The 6,972-nt window shown below is 44.1% G+C and overlaps 1 long non-coding RNA gene across 1 annotated transcript in view; it reads left to right on the top strand.

The window, feature by feature from the left end:
* Positions 1–2,789: 2,789 nt before the first annotated feature.
* LOC142839500 (uncharacterized) overlaps positions 2,790–6,972 on the top strand; it is a 43,501-nt gene continuing 39,318 nt past the window's right edge. Inside the window, exon 1 of the long non-coding RNA XR_012908769.1 lies at positions 2,790–2,838. This is a non-coding gene — a long non-coding RNA (uncharacterized LOC142839500). The remainder of the gene's footprint in view (positions 2,839–6,972) is intronic.

Genomic DNA, 6,972 nt, shown 5'->3' with positions numbered 1-6,972 from the left:
GTCTCCCTCAGATTGAGCTGTAGACAAATGTACTAGTTAGTTTTATGTCAACTTGACAAAGCTAGAGTCATTAGAAAGGAAGAAACCTCAGTTGAGAAAATGCCTTCAGAAGATAAGCACCTGGTAGGGCACTTTCTTAATTAGTGATTGATGGGGAAGGTCGCAGCCCATGGTAGCCTGTGCCAACTCTGGGTTCTATAAGAAAGGTTGAACAAGCCACGGGGAGCAAGCCAGTAAGCACACTGCTCCATGGCCTCTGCTTTAGCTCCTGCCTCCAGGTTCCTTCTCTGCCGAGTCCCTGCCCTGCTTGAGTTCCTGTGGTGACTGACTTCCTTGTGACTGCTTCCTTTGATGATGAGCAATGATGTGGAAGCATAAGCCACATAAACCCTTATCTCCCCAGTTTGCATTTGGTCATGCTGTTTCATCTCAGCAGCAGTAACCCTAAGACAACAAATGGTACATATTCACTTACGTGTGGATGCTAGCTGTGAAGTCACTGATAAGCAAGCTATAACCCACATAACCACAGAGGTTAGGTAGAGAGGAAGGGACAAGGGGGTGGAACAATGCTCCTTAGGAAGGGGAAATAGATGGATAGTTATGGGTGGACTCTGATGAGAGGATCAAACAGGGAGGGGGAGGAAAAAGAGGAGGGAATGGAGGGACCAGAGGGAGGAGCAGCTAAAGCTAAGAACCATTTGAGAGGTCATATGGGAATCTAATACAGTAGAAGCTTCCTAAAATAGATACAAAGATGAAGACAATCTAAATGAGATTATCAAATTTTCAGGGGAGATAGAATCCCAACAGGACATCTGTCATCACCAAATGAAGCATCCAATACCAGGAATGGGTTACATTTGAGTTATTGGCCGAAGGGGTCCCATTAGAAACCCCAAACAACCCAGGCTATAGTCATGGCTATTGGTGGCTCTCCACAAACTGACAGTAAGACCCTATTGCTGAAAATAACATCTACACAACTCATTGAGCACCTAGAAGCTGAGCTGGTGCCTACTTGGCGCCTTCATCCTATGTACTAGTATCATGGTTCTGGAAGCTACTCTGCACACGACCAAAAGAGGATGGTAACCAACAACCCAGCTTTGATCTGCAATGGTGCCTGCCCACAAGATGTGCCGGTGCCATAGTGGCACAAAGCTTCTAGGAGTAACCAACCAACAACTGATTCGAATTAAGGCCCACTCGATGAGATGGAACCATCCCCAACACTGCTCAGGTGGCCAAGAACCTAAGAGTAGATAGGCCAGAGACCTAGAGGAAAGCCAAATACTGTTCTTCTGCTAAAGGAACGTAGCAATAAAACAACTTCTAATGGCATTCTACTGTACTCATAGATCAGTTCCTTGGTCAGCCATCATCAGAAAAGTCTCTTCCTGCAGCAGATGGGAATGAATACAGAGACCACAGCCAGACAGTGTGCAGAGAGTGAGAGACCTTGGAACACTCAGCCCTAAATGGAGTGTGTCCATCAAATCCTTCCCATTGGTGCTTGGGGAACTCTGGAAGAGGAGACAGAAAGAGTATAAGACTTAGAGGGGATATTGGACTCCAGAGAATCAAGGCCCTCTCAACACAACAGGACTGGCACACACAGTCTCACAGAGACTATGGCACAACCCCTTAGGGGTAGGTCCTATGCCAAGCAGTAGATGGCCAACACAACATACATTCCTCAATGCATCTTTGGAGGTTATTTATCTCATAATGTTGTCAGAGTATGCCCCCCTTTAAAAAAAAAAACAAAAACCTTACAGGTCCTGTGGGCATATACTATGACTTCCAGTTTTGTGTTTTTATGGGATTCCCCTTCATGCAAACATATGTGTCTCTGTATCTATATGAGTTTCTTGTGTTTTTTCTTTGGCTCCTTTTTATGTTTGGTTATTTTGTCCTATTCCAATTTGTTTTTTGCTTTATCTTATTGTATCTTATTTTATTATTATTCTTTAGATGCCTGCTTGTTTTCTAATGAGACAGGAAGGGTGTAGATCCAGATGGGAGGGGAGGCTGAGAGAAACTGGGAAGGGAAACTGTAATCAGAATATAGTGTCCGAAACAAAAAAAAAATGTCAATACCAGAAAAAACAGATGGTCTATAGGCAAGCCTGTGGGTACAGCCTTGATTGATGTGAGTGGGTGGGGAGTCCTAAGATGTATAAAAATCAGGCTGAGAGTCAGGAAAAGCAAGCCAGTAAGCAGCGTTCCTTCTTTGCCTCCCTTCCCGCCTCCAGGGTCCCGCCTTGAGTTCCTGACTCCCCCAATAATGGAGTGTTAATTATATTAGAGCCATAGGACTAAACAGACCCTGTCCTCCCCAGGTAGCTTTTGGTCATGGTGTTTATCACAGTGGAATTTAAGGCACATGTGTTGCTTTCTTTCTCTGAAAATTTGTTCTAGCAGTTCATGTTTGTGTAGCATTTATAATGCACATATTGTACTTTTACACAGGTAAATTATATGCTAAATAAGAGATAAAATTTCTGCCCCTATACACTTGCAGTTAAGAAAACTGTTCGAATTTATGCAATACCTGGGCGGCTAGAACCAAGAGCCTTTTACTTGAAGGAGACAGCATCTTCATGAGTGTTTGAGCCCTGAAGCCCCTCCTCCTGTGTGCCCATACCACCTGAGGCATAGGACCTGATCCCCTGCCTTCCTTGTTACCAGCTGCTGCTGGAGAAGCAGTTGTCTATTGAGAACCACAGTGTGCTAATTGAAGGGGAGAGAGAAATGACTCCTGGGGCCTGCTCAGCTCAAGTGTGTCTAGAGTTCGGGTAGACAAAGGGGACGGAGGTCTGCATTGCACAAAAGGTAAGGATGCGGGTTCATTCCCAGGACTGACCACGGTATGCCCCTTTAAAGTGACCTACCCTATGTGGTGGCTTGAGTGAGAAATCACCCCCACGAGCTCATGTGTCTGAACTCTTGGTCCCCAGCTGGTGGTGTTTCTTGGGGATTAGAGAACTTTTAGGGCGTGGATCCTTGCAGGAGGAAGCATCACCTGACATCCCCACACTCATTCTCTCAGCTTCCTTCTCTAGCCACCTGCTGCCCTTTGTCCCCATCATTCTGGGCTCTCCCTTCAGAATTGTGAGCCAAAACAAACTCTTCTGTAAGTAGCTCTGGCTGTGGAGGCTTAGCACAGCAACAAAAGTGAATTACCACACACTCTGTGTATTTAAAATATGGTTTGGGGGTGGTGAGATTGTTCAACGCCCCACAGCCTGACTTCCTGGACCTGAGTTCAAGCCCTAGAATCCATGGCGGAAGGAGATAACTGAGTCCTGAGAGTTGCCCTCTGTCCTACACGCATTCTGTGGTATGCATTTGCATACACGCACACACACTCTCTCTTTACACAAATAAATAAATAAAATATGGTTTGAGTTTTAAAATACACACTTCATGGCAGCTTGGGGAAGAGGTAGGACCCGAATCCATGGAATGTGGAGGTTTGGTTTGCAGCTTAGTTGTGACTTTACTTCCATAGTCTCTCAGCCACTAAGTTGAGACAGTTTTTAGAATGCCTTGGTGGATAGAAAGGGTGATCTGACGGCAAGCTACTAGAGGATTAACTGAGAGAGTAAAGTTCTAGCATTCCTTGATGCAGAATAAATGCTAACAGCCTCTGCAAAACTAGCTCTGCCTTTGACAGGGCGGTGTGTTGTTTTCTGGGCATGGAATATGCAACATCTCATCCTCTCTTCAAAGCAATCCAGTGAAATGGGAGGCAAGGAGGCTGTCATCTCAGTTTTACTGCTCAGAATCCAAAGGCACACAGACCGGAAGAAGTTGATCTGGGCCCAGAACTGTGCCGCCTTCTTCTTCTTCTTCTTCTTCTTCTTCTTCTTCTTCTTCTTCTTCTTCTTCTTCTTCTTCTTCTTCTTCTTCTTCTTCTTCTTCTTCTTCTTCTTCTTTTTTTAAAACACTGCCTGGCCCATTAGTTCCCGCCTCTTATTGGCTAGCTCTTACATATTGATCTAACCCATTTCTAATATTCTGTGTAGCACCACGAGCTGGCTTACCAGGAAAGATCTTAACCTGCGTCTGTCTGGAGTGGGAGAATAATGGCGACTGCCTGACTCGGCTTCTTTCTCCCAGCATTCTGTTCTGTCTACTCCGCCTACCTAATTTTCTGTTCTATCAAAGGCCAAGCAGTTTTCTTTATTAGTTAACCAATGAAAGCAACAGATAGATACAAGACCCACCTCCGTCATTTCCCCTTTTTCTGTTTAAACAAAAAAGAAAGGCTTTAACTTTAACATAGTAAAATTACATATAACAAAAGTTATCAAATAAGAATTTGTTACAATATTTATATCTATTTTATCTTTTATCATAACTAAGGAAAACTATAAACTATCCATTCTTCAACTCCATCAAAGACTCCAGAAGGATATAATATTGCCTAAGTAAACAACTTCCAAAACTCTAGAAATGACAGAGACATCTTGCTGTCTGGACAGTCACCCAAAGTTCTTTTGTACCATTGGGTCATCAATCTTCAGCCTACAGGCCCATAGTATCCAGCAGACATTTCCATGAAGCAGGAAATTCCAAAGACAAGAACTGTGCCTTCTTGTATCGGTCTCTGGTACCTTCTATGACCCTGAGATAACCCACACAGTTGGGTTCAGCATGAATCTGCAAACTCCCATTTAGCATTTTGGCTCCTATATTTTGTATAACATTCACATCTCTGCAACAAAATCATTTTTTCTTCCTTCGTTGGTGTGCTGTGATCAGCTTTGAAATGAGGATTCACTGATTCCTGGGTTTCCTTTGTAACTGCAGATCTTGGTAGTGGAAAATATTCAATCTTGAAGCCCTAAGGGAAAAATAATATGAATTGTGTCGCAGTCTTGCCAGATCTGCATTAACTCATTGATAACAAGTAGGAAAGATGTTGTGGTGTTAAACACTTAAGTAGAAGGGGAATTTTAAGACCCTTTGGAAACAACTCCAAGTTTTATATAAATCAAGTACTCTTTAGCAGGACAAGGCAAATGTTTTGAGAATTATAAATAGGAGCTAGAGAGATAGCTTTGTTATTAAAGCCATCTTGGGAGCATGTTTTAAAAAAGACTGGGCATGGTGGCACACCCTTAGTCTGAAATTGAAGGTAGAGACAGGTGGATCCTTGTAGCATGCTGTCCAGCTAGTGTGGTATACTTTGCATAGTTCCAGGAAGGCAAGCTATAACTGATTCTGTCTCAAACAGAAAGGTCAAAGGCACCTGAGGGCATTTGAGGTTGTCCTCGGACCTCCACAGTCACATGCACTTTCATGCTTGTACACATGCATACACACATGTACAGCCCCAACTCCAAACACACATACCCAGGCATGCACACATGCATGTACACACAGAGGCACAAAGAATCATAAAATAATCTGACTATAATAAAACATGTTTTATAAAGAAAGATGAAAAGAAGACAGGTTTAAGCCAGGTGGTGGTGGTGCACACCTTTAATCCCAGCACTTGGGAGGCAGAAGCATATGGATCTCTATGAGTTCAAGGCTAGACTGGTCTATAGAGTGAGTTCCAGGATAGCCAAGGTTACACTGAGAAACCCTGTCTCAAGAAGAAGAAGAAGAGGAGGAGGAGGAGGAGGAGGAGGAGGAGGAGGAGGAGGAGGAAGAGGAGGAGGAGGAGGAGGAGAGGAGGAGGAGGGGGAGGAGGAGGAGGAGGAGGAGAAGGAGAAGAAGAAGAAGAAGAAGAAGAAGAAGAAGAAGAAGAAGAAGAAGAAGAAGAGGAAGAGGAGGAGGAGGAGGAGGAGAAGAAGAAGAACAAGAAGAAGAAAAAGAAGAAGAAAAAGAAGAAGAAAAAGAAGAAGAAGAAGAAGAAGAAGAAGAAGAAGAAGAAGAAGAAGAAGAAGAAGAAGAAGAAGAAGACAGGTGTCTTAGTTACTGTTCTGCTGCTATGAAAAGATACTCACAGCCAAGACAACTCTTACAAAGATATCATTTGATGGGGGACTTGCTTATAGTTTCAGAGAGCTAATCCACTATTATGGCAGGGGAGCATGGTGGCAAGTGGGCAGGTGCTGGAGCAGTAGCTGAGAGCTACATCTTGATCCATACATAGGGAATCTGGGCCTTGCATGGGCTTTTGAAACCTCAAAGCCTGGTGTGGGAGAATTGTCTGTATTCTGTCAATCATGTTTTAAATAAACTCTGATTGGCCAGGAAGGAAGTATAGGTGTGTCAACCAGACAGGAAGTAGAGGCAGGGCTATGAGAACAGGAGAATGCTGGGAAGGAAGAAGCCCATTCCTCCCATTCCTGCCCAGACCACCAAGAAGCAAGATGTAACCTGCCTGGCTGAGAAAGGTGCCAAGCCAAGTGGCTAACATAGCTAAGAACAATGGGTTAATATAAGCTACAAGAGCTAATAAGTAGCCTAAGCTAATGGGCCAATCAGTTTTATAACTTATGGAGATCTCTGTGATTTTCTTTGGGGGCATTCTGGCTGTGGGATACTGGGTGGGATACTGGGCCCAACAAGCTGGCCCTTCATGTTACAAAAGCCTACCCCCAATGCACACTTCCTCCAACAAGACCACACCTCCCAATCCTTCTAATCCTTTTAAAGAGTCCCACTCTCTGGTGATGAAGCATTCACGTTTATGACTGTATGGGGGTCATTCTCCTTCAAACTACCACAGCAGGCATGGTTATTTCCTAACAGTCCACTTAGGATACCCACTTCAGGGTGGCCACTTTCTCTAGAATGAAACAATATTCTTCACCCAGAGGGGAATTTGCCCCTGAGGAATGGACTGAACCAAAGACAATTTTATTCAAGAATAGGTCGAAACAATCAGCCATGGCTATGGAGAGCCTTCTTTCTTTCTTTATTATTAAAGATTTCTGCCTCCTCCCCACCACTGCCTCCCATTTCCCTCTCCCTCCCCCAGTCAACTCCCCCTCCCTCATCAGC

The sequence above is a fragment of the Microtus pennsylvanicus genome, chromosome 21 (assembly GCF_037038515.1).
Source record: "Microtus pennsylvanicus isolate mMicPen1 chromosome 21, mMicPen1.hap1, whole genome shotgun sequence".
NCBI lineage: Eukaryota > Metazoa > Chordata > Mammalia > Rodentia > Cricetidae > Microtus > Microtus pennsylvanicus.
Note: the sequence above shows the minus strand (reverse complement) of the source record. Positions and strands in the feature narration are given on the sequence as shown.